The sequence below is a fragment of the Manis javanica genome, chromosome 9, assembly GCF_040802235.1.
Source record: "Manis javanica isolate MJ-LG chromosome 9, MJ_LKY, whole genome shotgun sequence".
NCBI lineage: Eukaryota > Metazoa > Chordata > Mammalia > Pholidota > Manidae > Manis > Manis javanica.
This window is the reverse complement of record NC_133164.1, coordinates 91,843,533-91,862,928: the sequence shown is the minus strand read 5'-3', so window position 1 is coordinate 91,862,928 and position 19,396 is coordinate 91,843,533. Positions and strand designations below refer to the sequence as shown.

The window sequence follows — 19,396 nt, the reverse complement described above, 5'->3', positions numbered from 1 at the left end:
AGAGCTGGTTCTTCAATAAAATAAACAAAATAAATAAGCCTCTAGCAAAACTTATTAAGAGGAAAGAAGAGTCAACACACATCAACAGAATCAGAAACAAGAAAGGAAAAATCACAACGGACCCCACAGAAATAAAAATAATGATTAGAGAGTACTATGAAAGCCTATATGCAAACAAGCTGGGAAACCTAGGAGAAATGGACAACTTCCTAGAAAAATACAACCTTTCAAGACTGACCCAGAAAGAAACAGAAAATCTAAACAGACCAATTACCAGCAAAGAAATTGAAGCGGTAATCAAAAAACTACCAAAGAACAAAACCCCCGGGCCAGATGGATTTACCTCGGAATTTTATCAGACATACAGGGAAGACATAATACCCATTCTCCTTAAAGTTTTGCAAAAAATAGAAGAGGAGGGAATACTCCCAAACTCATTCTATGAAGCCAACATCACCCTAATACCAAAACCAGGCAAAGACCCCACCAAAAAAGAAAACTACAGTCAATATCCCTGATGAATGTAGGTGCAAAAATACTCAACAAAATATAAGCAAAGCGAATTCAGAAATACATCATTCATGATAAAAACTCTCAACAAAATGGGTATAGAGGGCAAGTACCTCAACATAATAAAGGCCATATATGATAAGTCCACAACCAACATCATACAGAACAGTGAGAAGCTGAAAGCTTTTCCTCTGAGATTGGGAACAAGACAGGGATGCCCACTCTCCCCACTGTTACTCAGCATAGTACTGGAGGTCCTAGCCACAGCAATCAGACAAAACAAAGAAATGCAAGGAATCCAGATTGGTAAAGAAGAAACCAAACTTCACTATTTGCAGATGACATGACATTGTACATAAAAAACCCTAAAGACTCCACTCCCAAACTACTAAGAGCTAATATCAGAATTCAGCAAAGTTGCAGGATACAAAATTAACACGCAGAAATCTCTGGCTTTCCTATACACTAACAATAAACTAATAGAAAGAGAAATCAGGAAGACAATTCCATTCACAATAGAATCAAAAAGAATAAAATACCTAGGAATAAACCTAACCAAGGAAATGAAAGACCTATACCCTGAAAACTACAAGACACTCTTAAGAGAAATTAAAGAGGTCACTAACAAATGGAAACTCATCCCATGCCCCTGGCTAGGAAGAATTAATATTGTCAAAATGGCCATCCTGCCCAAAGCAATATATAGATTCGATGCAATCCCTATCAAACTACCAACAGCATTCTTCAATGAACTGGAACAAATAGTTCAAAAATTCATAGGGAAACACGAAAGACCCTGAATAGCTAAAGCAATCCTGAGAAGGAAGAATAAAGTGGGGGGCGGGGGGGTCTCACTCCCCAACTTCAAGCTCTACTACAAAGCTACAGTAATCAAGACAATTTGGTACTGGCACAAGAACAGCCACAGACCAATGGAACAGAATAGAGACTCCAAACATTAACCCAAACATATATGGTCAACTAGTATTTGATAAAGGGGCCATGGACATACAATGGGGAAATGACAGTCTCTTCAACAGATGGTGCTGGCAAAACTGGACAGCTACATGTAAGAGAATGAAAGTGGATCACTGTCTAACCCCATACACAAAAGTAAATTCAAAATGGATCAAAGACTTGAATGTAAGTCATGAAACCATAAAACTCTTAGAAAAAAACAGGCAAAAATCTCTTAGACATAAACATGAGTGACCTCTTCTTGAACATATCTCCCTGGGCAAGGGAAACAAATGCAAAAATGAACAAATGGGACTATATCAAGCTGAAAAATTTCTGGACAGAAAAGGACACCATCAATAGAACAAAAAGGTATCCTACAGTATGGGAGAATATATTCGTAAATGACAGATCCAATAAAGGGTTGACATCCAAAATATATAAAGAGCTCACACACCTCAACAAACAAAAAGCAAATAATCCAATTAAAAAATGGGCAGAGGACCTGAATAAACCATTCTCTAAAGAATAAATTCAGATGGCCAACAGACACATGAAAAGATGCTCCACATCGCTTGTCATCAGAGAAATACAAATTAAAACCACAATGAGATATCATCTCATGCCAGTAAGGATGGCTACCATCCAAAAGACAAACAACAACAAATGTTGGCAAGGTTGTGGAGAAAGGGGAACCCTCCTACACTGCTGGTGGGAATGTAAATTAGATCAACCATTGTGGAAAGCAGTATGGAGGTTCCTCAAAAAACTAAAAATAGAAACACCATTTGACCCAGGAATTCCACTCCTAGGTATTTACCCTAAGAATGCAGGAGCCCACTTTGAAAAAGACATATGCACCCCTATGTTTATCGCAGCACTATTTACAATAGCCAAGAAATAGATGCAACCTAAGTGTCCATCAGTAGATGAATGGATAAAGAAGAGGTGGTACATATACACAATGGAATATTACTCAGCCATAAGAAAAAAACAAATCCTACCATTTGCAACAATATGGATGGAGCTACAGGGTATTATGCTCAGTGAAAGAAGCCAGGCGGGGAAAGACAAGTACCAAATGATTTCACTCATGTGGAGTATAAGAACAAAGGAAAACTGAAGGAACAAAACAGCAGCAGAAGCACAGAACCCAAGAATGGACTAATAGTTACCAAAGGGAAAGGGACTGGGGAGGACGGGTGGGAAGGGTAGGATAAGAGCGGGACAAAAAGAAAGGGGGCATTACAATTAGCATGTATAGTGTTGGGGGGCACGGGGAGTGCTGTGCAATACAGAGAAGACAAGTAGTGATTTTACAGCATCTTACTATGTTGATGGATAGTGACTATGAACGGGGATGTTGGGGGGACTTGGTGAAGGGGGAGCCTTGTAAACATCATGTCCTTCATAATGTTACCAAAATAAAATTTTAAAAAAAATTAACTCAAAGTGGATTTTAGACCCAAATGTAAGAGCTAAAACTGTAATACTCTTAGAAGAAAACATAAGCCTTGGAATAGTTTTTAAACAACCTTAGATTAGGCAAAAGATGTGACACCGAAAGTGCAAGCAATGAAAGAACAAATATAAATTACGCTTCATCAAAATTAAAAATACTTCTGCTTTTAAGGATACTATCAATAAAATGAATAGACAACCCATGGAATAGGAGAGACTATTTTCAAATCACATGTGATAAGGGACTTGCAGATGCAATCCATCAAGATCCTTGACAACTCAACAATAAAAGTCAATCCCATTTAAAGCTTCTGAAGAGACATTTGTCCAGAGAAGTTAAACAAAAAGGCCAGTAAGCACATGTAAATATAATCACCATCATTAGTCCTTAGGGAAATTCAAATCAAAACCACAGTGACCTACCACTTCACACTCACTAGGATGGGCATAATCAAAAATACCAGTGTAAGTGTTTGCAAGGGTATGGAAAAATTGGAATCCTCTTACAGTGCTGGTAGAAACAGCTACTTTGGAAAACAGTTTGACACTTCCTCAAAAAGGTCCACAAAGTTAACGTATGGCCCAGCGATACACCCAAGAGAAATGAAAACATATTTACAAAAATGTTCTTAGCATCATTACTCATAATAGTCAAAAGTGGAAACAATCCAAATGTCAATCGACTGAAGAACAGATAAATATCCTGTCTCACCTGTGGGTGCAGCCCTGGCCAGGTTCACTGTGGATTCAGTGAGATTGAAAAATGACAATGGAACATTCTTGGGATAAATGGGTTTATACCCACCACTATTCTCACAGAAGTAGGTCAAGCATTAGAAATCACATCATCCTGTAGTTTGCAGGTCTATAATCTACCTCTGCCTGTCTCTGCCCAAAGCACTGGTGACTCAGTCACTAAAGGCTTATTGATGAGAGGACTAAAGATGGTGGCATGAGAGGTGAGACAGAACCCTCCTCCCAAAACTGCATATAATATGAAAATATGCTTAACACAACTACTCCTTAAAGAGCAACAGGAAAAAAGGCTGCGGCAGACTGCATACACTTAGAGAAAAGAACAGACCTCATGGAAAAGGTAAAGTACCACAGCTGTGATCTGGTGAACCCAAATCTTTCCACCACCCCAGCTCATTAGCAGGAAGACAGGAAACGAAGCAGGAAGGGGATGCAGGTGAAGGACTGCTGAACACCCAACCATGGAGAATTGCTCTGCGAGTACGAACCTACATTACATGATGCTCTAGAGAATAGTAGGTTTGGAAAGCTAAGAGAGGCAGACTACTTGGAGAGACTAAGATTCCAGCCACTTGTGGAAAACAGGGATCAGCATCCGGCCACTCTGGGACAAAAGAAAGGCAAAAAGTCTGAGAGCATTTGTAACAGTGAGTGGGCTGCTAAAGGAGCAAGGATTACACAGAGCTTGCTAAACAGGAGAAATGACAGGTGGACAAAATTATCCAGATGCAGTCTACACAGCAGGCTAGGAACTTTCAGTAGCTTACAGTGCTCCATCCACTCAGCTGGCTATGCAACTCTGAGGCCCCTGACCATAATACACACCCTACTTCACCTTCCTCTGGCTGGCACCAGCTTGAAAATAAGCTGACCCCACCATTGCGCCAGGCCAGCTACAGGGTGGCCCTGCCTATGGCAGCTATAACTGCAAAGCATAGAGCCTTCTCCCTGCATGCCCAGCTCACTGGCCCTGGAATTGGAGACAGGCACTGCAGCCAGGAAGCAGGAAACAGCTCTTTCCTCCCAAAAGGCACAACTGCTGCTCCCCTGTGATCCCCGCCATTGCTTCTGTGGCTCAGCAGCTCCACACAATACAGCTTCTGGACACTACAGGATGCCACCAGAAATAGGAAAAGTCAAAGGAACCTGGTTACTTTGAACTTTTGTTCAAACCACAATCCCACAAACACCAAAAAGAGGTCCAAGTGAAATTGAACTCATCAATCTTCCTGAAAAGATTTCAAAATAAAAATCATAAACATGATCATAGAGCTACAGAAAAATATTCAAGAATGGAGATTCAGTCATTAAGGAATACAATGTCTGAAATGAAACATAAAATGGAGGGATTTAAAAGCAGATTAGATGAAGTAGACGAGATGGTAAATGAAATAGAAATCACAGAACAGGAATACAGAAAAGCAGATACAAAGAGAGAAAAGAGGATCTCTAGGAATGAAAGGATATTGAGAGAAATGTGTGACGAATACAAATGGAACAATATTTGCATTATAAGGGTACCAAAAGAGGAAGAGAGAGAAAAAGAAATAGAAAGGGCCTTTGAGGAGGTAATTGCTGAAAACTTCCCCAGTCTGGGGAAGGAGGTAGTATCGCAGGCCATGGCAGTGCACAGATCTCCCAACACAAGGGACCCAAGGAAGACAACACCAAGTCATGATAATTAACATGGCAAAGATCAAGAATAAGAACAGACTTTTAAAAGCAGCCACAGAGAGAAAAAATATCACATACAAAGGAAAACCCATCAGGCTATCATCAGACTTCACAAAAGAAACTTTACAGACCAGAGGTACTGGCATGATATACTTAATGAAATAGAATGGTCTTGAACCAAGAATACTCTATCTGGCAAGAATATCATTTAAATTTGAAGGAGGGATTAAACAATTTCCAGATAAGCAAAACCTGAGAGAATTTGCCTCCCACAAACCATCTCTACAGTGTTTTTTTTAGAGGAATGATATAAGTGGAAGTGTTCCTGTGGCTAAATAGCTGTCACCAGAGGAAATAAAACCACAATAAAGAAAGTAGAACAATTAATTACTAAGCAGATGCAAAGTCAAATCAACTATCCCCAAAATCAGTGAAGGAATAGACAAAGTACACAATATGATACCTAATATATGAAGAATGGAGGAGGAAGAAAAAGGATGGAAAAAAAGAACCTTTAGATTGTGTTTGTAACAGCATACTAGGTGAATCAAAGTAGACTGTTAGATAGTAAGGGAATTACCCTTGAACCTTTGGTAAACATGAATCTAAAGCCTGCAATAGCAGTTAGTACATACTTATCTAAAATCATCCTAAATGTAAACAGTCTGAATGCACCAATGAAAAGAATTAGAGTCACAGAATGGACAAAAAAACAAGACCCATCTATAAGTTGCCTACAAGAGATTCACTTCAAACCCAAAGACCCACAGACTGAAGTGAAGGGATGGAAAAAGATATTTCATGCAACTAATAGGGAGAAAAAAGCAGGAGTTGTAGACAAAATAGACTTCAAAACACAGAAAGTAAAAGGAGACAAGGACATTACATGTTAGAGGGGTCACCCGAACAGAAGGATATAACCGTTATAAATATCTATGTACCCAACACAGGAGCACCTACGTATGTGAAACAAATACTAACAAAATTGGAAGGAAAAATAGAATGCAATCCATTTATTTAGGAGACTTCAACACTCCAAAGGACAGATCAACCAGACAAAAAATAAGTAAGGAGACACAGGCACTGAACAACGTATTAGAACAGGTGAATCTACCAGACATCTACAGAACACTCCACCCAAAAGCAACAGGATACACATTCTTCCCAAGGGCACATGGAACATATTCAAGAATAGTCATATACTAAGCCACAAAAGGAGCCTCGGTAAATTCAAGAAGATTGGAATTGTACCAAGCAGTTTCTCAGACCACAAAGGTATGAAACTAGAAATAAATTATGCAAAGAAAATAAAAAATCCCACAACCACATAGAGGCATAACATGCTCCTAAATAATCAATGGATCAATGACCAAATAAAAACAGAACAAGCAATATATGGAGACAAATAACAACTCAGCACTGCAAAGTCTGTGTGACGTGCCAAAGGGTATGCTAAGATGGAAGTATATTGCAATACAGGCCTATGTCAGGAAAACAACAATTGCATATGAACAGCCTAACCTCACAATTAACTAAACTAGAAAAAAGAACAAACAAGACCCAAAGTCAGTAGAAGTAGAAGGGACATAATAAAGATTGGAGAATCATAAAGATTCAGAAAAAAGTAAAATCAAGAAAAATAAAACAATAGAAAGAATCAGTGAAAACAGGAGCTGGTTCTTTGAGAGAATAAACAAAATAGAGAAACCTCTAACCAGACTTACCAAGAAAAAAGAGAGTCTACAAACAGAAACAGAATCAGAGACAAGAATGGAAAAATCACTAAGGACACCTCAGAAATACAAAAAATTATTAGAGAATACTATGAAGAATTGTATGCTAACAAACTGGATAACCTAGAAGAAATGCACAACTTTCTAGAAAAATACAGCCATCCAAGGCTGACCTAGGAAGAAACAAAAAATATGAACAGACCAATCACCAGCAACAAAGTTGAACTCGTAATCAAAAAACTACCTAAGAACAAAACTCCTGGACCAGATAGCTTCACCACAGAATTTTACCATTTAGTGAAGACCTAATACTCATCCTCCTTAAAGTTTTCAAAAAAGTAGAAGAGGAGGGAATACTTCCAAATTCTTTCTATGAGGCCAGCATCCCTCTAATACTAAAACCAATCTAAGATACCTCAAAAAAGAAAATTACAAGCCAATATCCCTGATGAACATAGATGCAAAAATTCCAAGCAAAGTATTAGCAAACCAAATTCAAAAATACATCAGAAAGATCATCCATCTTGACCAGTGGGATTTATTTCAGCAATGAAAGGATGGTACAATATTCAAAAGTCTATCAACATCATGCACCACATCCTCAGAAAGAAGGACAAAAACCACATGATCATCTTCATAGATGCTGAAAAAGCATTCAACAAATTTCAACATACAGTAATGGTAAAAACTTTAAACAAAATGGGCATAGAGGGCAAGTAGCTCAACAAAATAAAGGCCATATATGACAACCCCCCACTAAACATCATATTTAACAGTGAGATGCTGAAACCTTTTCTTTAAGATCGGGAACAATACAAAGATGCCCATTCTCCCCACTTTTATTCAACATAGTAGTGTAGGTCCTAGCCATGGCAATCTAACAAAACAAAGAAATAAAAGACATCCAGATTGGCAAGGAAGAAGTCAAACTGTCCCTGTTTGCAGATGACATGATATTGTACATAAAAAACCCTAAAGAATCGACTCCAAAACTAGTAGATCTAATACCTGAATTAAGCAAAGTTGCAGGATACAAAATTAGTACACAGAAATCTGTTGCATTCCTATATACTAATGATGAACTAGCAGAAATAGAAATCAGGAAAACAATTCCATTCACAAGTGCATCGAAAAGAATAAAATACCTAGGAATGAACCTAACCAAGGAAGTGAAAGACCTATACCTTAAAAACTATGACACTCATGAGATAAATTAAAAAATATATCAATAAATGGAAATTCATCCCTTGCTCATAGACAGGAAGAATTAATATTGTCAAAATGACCATCCTGCCTAAAGCTAACTGCAGATTTAATGCAATCCCTATCAAAGTACCAACAGAATTCTTCAATGAACTAGACGAAATAGTTCTAAAATTCATATGGAACCACAAAAGACCCAAGATAGCCAAAGCAATCCTGAGAAGGAACAATAAATCAGGTGATTACGCTCCCTGACTTCAAACTCTACTACAAAGCCACAGTAATCAAGACAATTTGGTACTAGCACAAGAACAGACCAATAGATCAATGGAACAGACTAGAGAACCCAGATATATACCCAGGCATATATGGCCAACTAATATACGCTAAAGGAGCTATGGATATACAACAGGGAAATGACAGCCTGTTCAACAACTGGTGTTGGCAAAACTGGACAGCTACATGCAAGAGAATGAAACTGGATTATTGTCTATCTCCATACACAAAATTAAACTCAAAATGGATCAAAGACCTGAATGTAAGTCGTGAAACCTTAAAACTCTTACAAGACAACATAGGCAAAAATCTCTTGAATATGAACATAAGCAAGTTTTTCCTGAACACCTCTACTTGGGCAAGGAAAACAAAATAAAAAATGAACAAATGTGACTACATCATGCTAAAGAGCTTCTTATACTGAAAAGTACATCATCAGTAGAGCAAAAAGGCTTCCTACACTATGGGAGAATGTATTTGTAAAAGAGATATCCGACAAGGGGTTAACATCCAAAAAATATAAAGAACACACATGCCTCAACACCAAGAAAGAAAACATCTCTATTAAAAAATGGGCAGAGGATATAAAAAGACAATTCTCCAAAGAAGAAATTCACATGGCCAAACAGGCACATGAAAAGATGCTCCACATCACTAATCATCAGGGAAATGCAAATTAAAACCAAAATGAGATATCACCTCACACCAGTTAGGATAGCCAACATCAAAAAGACTAAGAACAACAAATGCTGGCAAGCAGAGAAAGGGGAACCCTCCTACATTGCTGATGGGAATGTAAATTAGTTTAACCATTCTAGAAAACAATATGGAGATTTCTCAAAAAACTAAAAATAGAAATACCATTTGACCCTGGAATTCCACTCCTAAGAATTTACCCAAAGAAAATAACTTCTCAGATTCAGAAAGACATATACACCCCTGTTTATTGCAGCACTATTTACAACACCCAAGATATGGAAGTAACCTAAGTGTCCATCATTAGATGAAAGATAAAGAAGATGTGGTACATATACACAATGGAATACTATTCAGCCATAAGAAAAAAACAAATTCTACCATTTTCAACAATGTGCATGGTGCTGGAGGGTATTATCCTCAGTGAAATAAGCCAGGCAGAGAAAGTCAAGTACCAAATGATTTCCCTCATTTATGGAGTGTAATGATGAAGCAAAACTGAAGGAATAAGACAGCAGCAGACTCACAGTCTCCAAGAAGGGACAAGCATTTACCAAACGGGAGGCATTGGGGATGGTGGTTTGGGAGGGAGGGAGAACAGGATAGAGGGCTGTTATGATTAGTACACGTGTGGGGTGGGTTACAGAGAAGACAAGTAGTGACTGTGGCTTCTTACTACACTGATGGGCAGTGACTTCAGTTGGGTATGGGGGGGAACTTGATAATATGGGTGAATGTAGTAACCACGTTGCTTTTCGTGTGAAACCTTCATAGGAGTGTATATCAATGATGACTTAGTAAAAAATAAGTAAATAAATAAATAAATATTGCCTATGTATGTGGAAACAGTAGCCTAGCAGTAGGTCAATTACAGCATCTAGTAGTTTATGGTCATGTGAGGACCCTGGCCATAGAACTTCCATTTTTCCCAGATCACCCCTCCAGGATTCTCACCTCATAATCTACATGCCCTAAATCTTCTGTGATTATTCCTATGCAAGAAAGCTGTAGTATTGTACCCAGATCCTACAACAGCAACAGAGGAAAACAACATACAGATAACAAAAATTGTAATAATCTTCAAGGCTGAGGAGATACTTGCCACCAAGTTTTCTTTCCAGCTGTATTCTGACCAGTTCTACTCATATGAGTTCATGACTCACACTTTACACAGGAAGTCAGTAGTGGTACTGATAGGGAGCTCCATGCATACCCATTGAGTAGCAGTTTTTGCTAGGGGGTGTGCCCATCTATAAAAATATTAGAGAAGGTTAACCTTATAGGTGGTAAGACACATTTTAATGACACTGACATAGGCAAATCGTGTCCATCTGGTAGGATGCATGCAAGAGAGTGGTCCTGTGATAGGACCATGGCAGGAAGGGGGGCCCATCCAGTTCCAGTATACCTTACCTTTATCTCCATGTGGATGTTACTGACGGGTCTATATATAGTGCTAGTGGAGATGCATGCACTGGCCATAATAATAAAACAAAACTCCCTGGTAAGATGTTCTTACCTTTTGGCTATTTAGGATCTACTACATGATCTTTGGGGCCCACTATGCTGTACTACAGGAATACACAGGAGGACAGCTTACAGGCTTTGTCCCCAAGGTGCCAGGAAGGCCAGCCATCACTGGTCCATGTGTTGAAATGCCCAAGGCTACATCCATTGAATGGAGTCTCTAGGGTTTATTGTATAATTGGTGCTGGCAGCAACATATTCTGGTGGCCAAGCCTCAGCTTCAACAATTCCTCTTGGTTTCTACTTGTATGGGGTTGTATGGGGTTGCAGCAATGTGTGTTAGCATGTCTATGGAGCTCAATGCCCCCGCCCAGGGCCTCTCATCAAACACTGTAGCACTGTCCATAAGTGAACTGACCATCCCAGTAGACTATTGGTATCTGACTGTAGGCCAGATTTTAATACACCATTTTACCTCTCTATCATTCCTGCCCGAGTAGGATTACATAGTTCATGAAACTTTTATTTTATCCCTAATTGTTGCACTGATTTTTGAAGTGCATATCCAGTAGAGAAGGTGCCTTGATCACTCTCAGTTACCTGCCATTGACCATAGGCTACAAAGAGATGCTGCATGTCTCTTGGTCATCTGCTGGTTTGCAATACATGCAGGAAAAGCAACCAGAAGTTCAGTACTTGTCCACACAACTTATGGCGTATTGATTTCCTTCTAACACAGGCAGAGGCCCAATAGAGTCAATCTGCTGCCTGATGAAGGGCATTGGCCCCTTAATTATTATCTCATGTTGCTGTGGGACTTAGTGTGAGTTCTTTTTAGAGCATACAATGTACTCATCTTAGGCTCTACCAATTTCTTCAAAGGTCAAAGGCAGGCCCCTCCAACAGGCTACAGCCTGTCTTCTGCCCTGCACACAACAAAAATTGATATAATCATTGAACCACATCTGAGGCAGGCTTTCCTTCTGGCCAGTGTACCTGGGCCAGTTCATCTGATTCATTGTTTCCTGAGGATGCCAGTGGCCTGTCAAATGGTGTACTGTAACTGTTTTAGTCTGACAAGAGGCCCATAAGTCTTGCCACAACTCTTGCCCCTAAAGGGGTCGGTGACCAACCAACCATTTGGCACAACACCATGTCAGCAGCCACAGTTCAAGCTCCAATAGAAAGCCCAGGTATCAGTGCAGACAATTATTGGGGAGGGCTCCTGGCTGATCTCCAGCCCCACTTCCCAACAGATCTACCCTTGATATTTCTTCCCTTTACCATCTTCCATCCACATTATCTCAGTCCTAGAATGGAAAGCTATAGCCCTCTATTTAGAGGGCTGCCCATAGCTGAAGCCATCTGTATACCATGAATCTTCACATATAGGGGCTCTCTCCTCCCAGTAAGAACCCTCTGCTACTAACAGCTCTAAAGCAAATTCTTCTTCCCTCTCATTGGTATATGTCACTGATCTCAGTAAGCACTGGAGTTCTTTACTCAAGGGGCTAGTAGAGGGTGCCATGCTATTGTAGGTATGCATCCCACTTGGCCAGTGTAGGCATCTGTGCCATGCCACTCCATGGCTTTTGGGTCCAGTCTCATACCCACACCACGATGGATAGGTGGTTATTACCTTTATCAAGGCCATTCTGGTAATAGGCTCCTTAGCCAGCAAGGTGTGGTTCCAAGCAGCCAGTGTTCCTCTGTTAAGGTATACCGTCCTTCTGCTGCTTTCCAGAGTTATGATGAGAATCCAATAGGTTGGCCAGTTCATTCAAGCCTGCCTAAGAACCCAGCCATAACCATCGTCAGCCACATGAACATCCAGCTCAAAGGGCCTTGATGGGTCTGTCATACTAAAGGCCTGCACAGCCTTGACTACCCATTTTGCAGTGGCAAAAGGAGATGGACTTGTCTCATCCCAGTCCCATCTGACACCCTTTTGTACCAAATGGTATAAAGGCTTCAGAATTTGTGCCAAGGGCAGTAATGAACACTTTCCAGTAGCTAAAAGACCCAAAAACTCCTGTAACAATGCCACAGTTGTAGGGATAAGGAAGACCTGGACTTTATCTATGACCACTTTGGGATAACTTTAGTCTTACCTGACCAGATGACCCCCAAGAATTTGATTGACAAACCAAGATCCTTGAACCTTGGTACTGTTCATAGCCCATCCTTTCTCCTGTAGATGTTGTAGCAGTCTAGGTGCTGCACCTTCTAGGTCTGAAAAAAGAATCAGATGTGAGAATGGTATCATTAATATAATGGTATAGCCACACTATTGGCAGTTTCTCCCATGCTGCCAAGTCCTGGGCTGTGAGTCATGATAAAAGGTAGACTGTGGAAGTATCCCTGTGGCAGGACAGTGTAAATTTTCTGTAATCCACAGTCATTCACCAGGAGCCGTCTGGCTGTTTTACTGATCACTCTGGGGAATTGAAAGGACTATGACCAGGCTTTATCATACCCACATTCTCCAGTTCCTGGAGGGTTTCTTCAATTCCTTCATGTCCTCTGAGCAATTTTTATTGTTTGGTATTAGTCTCCTGCTGAAGCACAGGCAAAAGTATGAGTAGTCCCCTCAGAACTGCCTTCACAACACATATAGTGGTCTGCAACCATAGACACTGCAGGATATCTATCTACAAAATATATTCAGTGGTGGGAGAGATATACGCAGTATACTCTTGGGGGGTAGATACTCTATTCCGAGCAGAATTCAGGCTTATTTCACTCTGATAGCCTTATCCCCCTGTGCATCTATAACAGTGAGGGTCCTGGGAAACCGTTCAGAGTTACCATATATCAGTGAACATTCAGCTGCTGTGTCTACCAGGATACATTGTACCTTCCTTGGGGCCAGTGAATTGCTTTTCCAACACGTGGCTCTGGTCCCTCAGGGCAGGTACCTCGACCCTCCCCTCATTCAAACCATGTCCCCCAATCATCCTGTGCATGTTCAGGTGAGGTCAGCTTGCTCTCCAGCAGGAAGTCTTGTAAACATGGTGGATTGTGTGTCTGTCTCCAGCCTCTTCTGCTTGGTCCATAGCAGCCAGAACTGCTGCTCTTGTTTTAATTGTTGCCATAGCTCCAGTAAGATTCTGTTTGACTTCCCATCCAATTTTTGTCTGCTCCTTCCCCTATTAAATCAATCCACATCTGGGTCCTGTGACTTTCACAGGACCCTTTAAATTCTTCCTCTGAATAGCTGACTGTATTTCCTTCCGTGCTCTCACTGTTTGAGCCTCTCCCAGATCTATTACCATAGGGGTAACCTCACTGATGCACGGCCCTAAGTGGGGGACAAGAATGGCCACTACATGCCAAAGAGGGACGTGGGAGTGTTTGAAGCACCACATTTCTCATCCTTGTAGTAAAAGGCTCCTCATCTGGGCCATAATTCTCTGGACTATAAATGGCTTTTTCATGCCTACTCCCATAACACCGGTTGGAGCTTGACACATGTCTGCCATTTAGCAGGGGAGGAAGGTAAATCACTCTAATTGGGCCATACAGCATGAAGCATGGCCATAAGCCAGTCAAGGAGGGAGTGATTTTTCTAGTCTGATGTGCATTTTGTAGTTGCTGCCTCATGGTAGGATGCACTGTCAGGGAAGCCAGGTCTCCCATCTCTGATCCAGATAAAACAATTCCATCCCCCCACATCCCAAAGATGCAGGAGCCAAGCTGCTATAGACTCTGAGGCCTTCTGCTGAAACTGGGAACCCAGATCCACAAGCTCAGCCTGAGTATAGAAGCAGAACATTGCATGCTCCATGACCAGGAAGGGGGCTTCACCTCTCCCAGAGGAACCTACAGTTTCTGTGTCTTTATTTTCTTGACTACAACCAGGCAGGCTTTCAACAGGTGGGCACCACCCCTTCATTCTTCTTGGCTCCTCCTCCACTTCCAGGGTTGACAGCACCTTTGTTGCCACTCTCCTGAGTGCCTCCTCTGCTAAGCCCTTAATCTTTTCTACAGTGCCTCACAATGCCAGCTCAGTCTTCAATAGCTCTCTTACTTTCACCTCAATACCTTGCAGCTGGCATTCTCCTGTGCCTGTTCTTCTGCTTCTCACAGGAGTATGTCCTTCTCCTTCATTGCCTTTGCCTCTTAAAACAGTACCTTGCAGTGTTGCTGTCTCATTCTGCAGAGAATCTTTTACCTCCTCCACAGCATCTCATAGCTTGTATTCTTGCGTTGCCTCTTCCCATGCTTCTTGCAGGGGTATGTCTTTCTCCCTGGCCTCTACCTCTTCCACAGTGCATTGTGGCAACACCATTTCATTCTTCAACAAATCTTTTAATTCCTGCACACAAACTTGCAGCTTGTGTTCTTGTGCTGCCTCCTCTTGTGTCAACGCAAGTTCATTCTTTAACAAATCCACAGCACTTCTCAGTTTTCATTCTTGTGCTGCCATTTCTTGTGTTTCTCACAGGAGCACATCCCTCTCATCTGTAGTTTTTTAATACTGTGAGAAAGAGCCAACCCACAGTTCCCACTGCCTAGCAGACAATCTTATTCTCAAAGGACCTCCTTATTATGATGAGGGCCAGCTCTACTACCTCAGGCATCACCTCCACTTCCCCACCATGCTGGGGAAGGGCCCAGTCCTCTAGGAGGCAAGCCACCTTGTGCCACATGCCCAGTGGGGGACACTCGAATGTCTCTCCATCCGTAGGGCCAGTCCTCTGTAGCACCCCTTCCATAAGGGCTGCCCATTCCCTTCAATCTACAGCAAATACTGCTGACTATGCCAGTTGTTTCACCTGAGGGTTTCAGCCCCAGGTGGGTTCACTGTGGAGTTAGTGAGGCCAAGGAATGACAATGGAACATCCTGGGGGTAAAAAGGTTTATTTATTACCCAGCTTTATTCTCCCAGTGGTAGGTTGAGCACTAGAATCATATCTGCATCCTGCACTTTGCAGGTCTGTAATCCACCTCTGTCTCTGTCTCAACCCAGGGCACTGGGAAGAGCTCTTTATAGAGGACTCAGTCAGTAATAGCTTATTGCATACAGGTGTGGAAGCTGTAGCATAGCAGTGGTCCAGTTACATTATCAAGTAGTTTAGGATCATGTGAGGATCATGGCCATAGGAACTTCAATTTTCCTTACAAATCCATACTATGATAATTAATAAGCTATAAAAAGGAATGAAGTACTGATATGATGCTTCAATATAGATGAACCTTGTAAACTAAATGAAACAAGCCAGTTATAAAGTCCATATGTATGATTCCATTTATATAAGATGTCTATAATATGCAAATATATAGAGACCAAATGTAGATTAGTGGTTGCCAGAAGATGGTGGGCATTGGGGAATAGGGAGTGACTGCTAATAGATACAGAGTTAATTTTTCAGTTAAGGGTTCACAACTCTGTGAATATTAAAAACCACTAAATTCTACACTTGAAAAGGATTAACTTTATAGTATGGGGATTATATCTTAATAAAACAATAAAAAAAAGAATTCTGAAAACAGACCTCCAAGATTTCCTGTACTAATCATCATGACTATGAAACTGATGAAATTTCACACCTGTGAGTATTTTATATTAAATGGCAAAAATGGAAACTATCCATGTGATCCTAATCTAATCACACAAGCCTTTAAACAGGTTGTTAAACAGAGTAGAAGAGATTTGAAGCATATAAAGGATTTCTTCTGCTGTTATTTGTTTAAAGATGGATGAAAACATGATAAGTAGTACAGGATGCCTCTTGAAGCTGAAAGTGACCCGGTTGACAGCAAGCAAGAAGTGGAGACTTCAGTCCTACAACCACAAGGAATTGAGTTCTGCCAATAACAAGAGTGAGCTTGGAAGAGGACCTGGAGCTACAGATGAGAACATAACTGATACCTAAGCAGTCAGCTCATGTGGCGTAAGGATAGAAATATAGATGAATGATTTCAGCCTCAGCAGAGAATCCAGTCATGCTATGTCAGACTTCTGAGCTACAGAACTTTGACCTAAAAGATGTTGTTTAAAGCTGCTCACTTGTGGTAATTTATCATACAGCAATAGAAAACTTTATACATTCCTCCAAATATTTTAAAGGGCAACAATACACATCACATAAGGAAGAAACATAATAAATGTGATGTACATAGTTATAAAATATTATGATAAAGTTGAGACCAAACACATTCCTCAGAACAATAGGCTTAAGTCACCTATGATAAAAGAGATTTTAAATTTGACTCACAAAAGCCAACTATTTGTTTTTTCCAAAAACATATCTAAAGCAAACTAATTCAGAAAAACAAATTAAAGATAAATACATGTTTCTGGAGTACCACAGCCATCCACACATTCAATGATTCACTAGATGGACTCAACAGGACTCAAAGACAACTCCCAGCTATAGTTTATTACATTGATCAGCAAGAAGTAAAGATGTCATGTGGAATCTAGAGGAATCCAGCATAGATTTCTGAAATTTTCCCTTCTGGAAGTGATCACATACAATACACTCCTTCCTTAAGCACTGAAAGGTAGCAGTATGTGTGCAGTGCTTCTGCCTAGGTAGCCCTGCTTAAGCCTAAAACCCCATTGTTTTTATTGGGGTTGGTCAGATAGGCAGACAATCAGCCATGGCTATTGAAATTTTAAAACTCCCAGAAGGATAAGTAGATGTTTAGTGGTTTAGCCAAAGGAGGGCAAAATAGCTTTATCAACATAGAACACATCCAAAGGCCTAATTTGCAGGCACCAACCAAAGGTGAAACCCCTCAAGCTGATCCTTCTAAAGATCACCTCAGATTGGCTATGTTAACTCTTTTCTGTGCAGTCCAACTACCCAAATACCAGCCTTCCCCAAATACCCCACCTTCAAGCTCTGGCTTCAAGTATATCCTTACCTAATTCTTTGATTTGTATAATAAACTACTTTCTTCAGTTACCTCAGTATTCTTACCTAGTCACAGAGATACCTAAGTTATCTTTTCTCCTCTTGCTCTGAAGACCTTTAATGTCATCTTGGATTCCAAAATCTCTCATGCTTTTTTCTGGCTTGATGACCACATTTTTTAAGTCATGACTTTGTATATTTGCCTGTCTTGAAAAGTCATGTCTGAGCCCACAGATGCAAACTTAACTGTGTCTGTTAAGGTTCTTAACTGCAAACCATAGGGGAATACACTCTAGTTAAGGGCTAGAAATATACTTACCTAGTTAGATCAGAAAAGGGTGGCTTAAGGGGCATTAACCCACAAAATTACTGGGATAAGTAAAGGGAGCAGACTCTAGGTTGAGAACCACATTGCAAAAATGCTATGTGGGATGCTAAATGGGAAGTACCAGCAGCTACTGTGATAAGGAAGCTGCAGAACTGAGAAACTCGTGCTGCTTCTACCATTACCACAACTCCCCAACCCCATAAGATCAAATCACTTCTGCAAATGCACTTCTGAGAATATCCAGTCTCCCCATTCTCCCTGTACTGCATCTGCTGATTGCCTCCTTCCAAGTGTTAGGAGAGTGAGTTTCCATGGAGGAATATTGGTCTTCTGATGGAGCCTAGCTGCATTGAAATCTGGGATAAGTAGCCTTTAGCTGTCCAGTCTCTAAAATACAGAAAAGCACACCAGAAGGGAGCAGGAGTAGGTGTTAAGAGCCAGTCTATAGGGATAGCCACATTATCCTTCAAGGCCCAGATCAAATGTGCATAGTCTATGACATTTTCTATCACTTTTTCAGTCTTCATCCACCTCCCTCTGCCTTTAACTCCTGAGGCCCTTAGGATCAGTATCACTCAGTTTTAACACATATGTATATCTTTTAAGTTTTCACATTTGGTTTATGTTTTGTTATGTTTAACTAGGCAATACATTCCTTGAGACAGTGTCCCCTACTTAAATTCCTAATCTCTGGTAGTGATTTTACCAAGCTGAGGCCATAGCAGGACCTCATTAAATACCCAGAGATTGTTCAGAGATTGTTTTGTACTAGGAAATATGTTCCAGTTCTGTTGCTGGGTGATTTTATCTTCCGATTTATCTTCAGACAAGAGGAAGAACTGAGTAAGATCTGATAGGAAACAGGCCTGGGTATGGGTCCTCTGGTGGTGTGCTGAGGATGTATTAGAGCATTGAGAGAGAGAGTGTGGCTTTAGTTGCATCTAGAATTTCAGTGACCATCGCTTAAAACAGAGTGGTGACAATAAGAATAATCCACACACTATCACAGAGAAAAACTGGATAGGCTGGGTATTAGTTTGCAAGGGCTGCTGTAAAAAGGTACCTCAGACTGGGTGGCTTAGAACAACAGAAAGCTATTGTCACAGTCCTAGAGGCCAAAAGTCCAGAACCAAAGTGTTGACAGTGCTATGGTCATTCTGAAACCATAGGGGAAGAATCCTGTTTCTATCTTCTGGCTGTTTCATTTATTGGCCAGCAATCTTTATTTAGCCTTCCTTGTCTTATAGCTGTATCACTTCCAAGTCTCCATCTTCACATAGCTGTCTTTCCTCTGCATGTTTCTTCACATAGTGTTGTTTTTATAAAGACACCAGATTCATACCACCCTACTCCAGTATGACCTTATCTTAACTAATTACTTATTCAATTATCTTATTTTAAAGTAAGGACCTATTCTGTGGTCCTGGAGGTTAGGACTTCAACCTATGTTTTTTGAGGGGGGATAACAG

The 19,396-nt window shown here is 40.6% G+C and overlaps 1 protein-coding gene across 10 annotated transcripts in view; it reads left to right on the top strand.

Annotated features, from left to right (window-relative positions):
- Window positions 1-19,396, top strand: part of TPGS2 (tubulin polyglutamylase complex subunit 2) — a 149,989-nt gene that overhangs the window by 6,002 nt on the left and 124,591 nt on the right. The gene's annotated exons all lie outside the window — the stretch shown is intronic.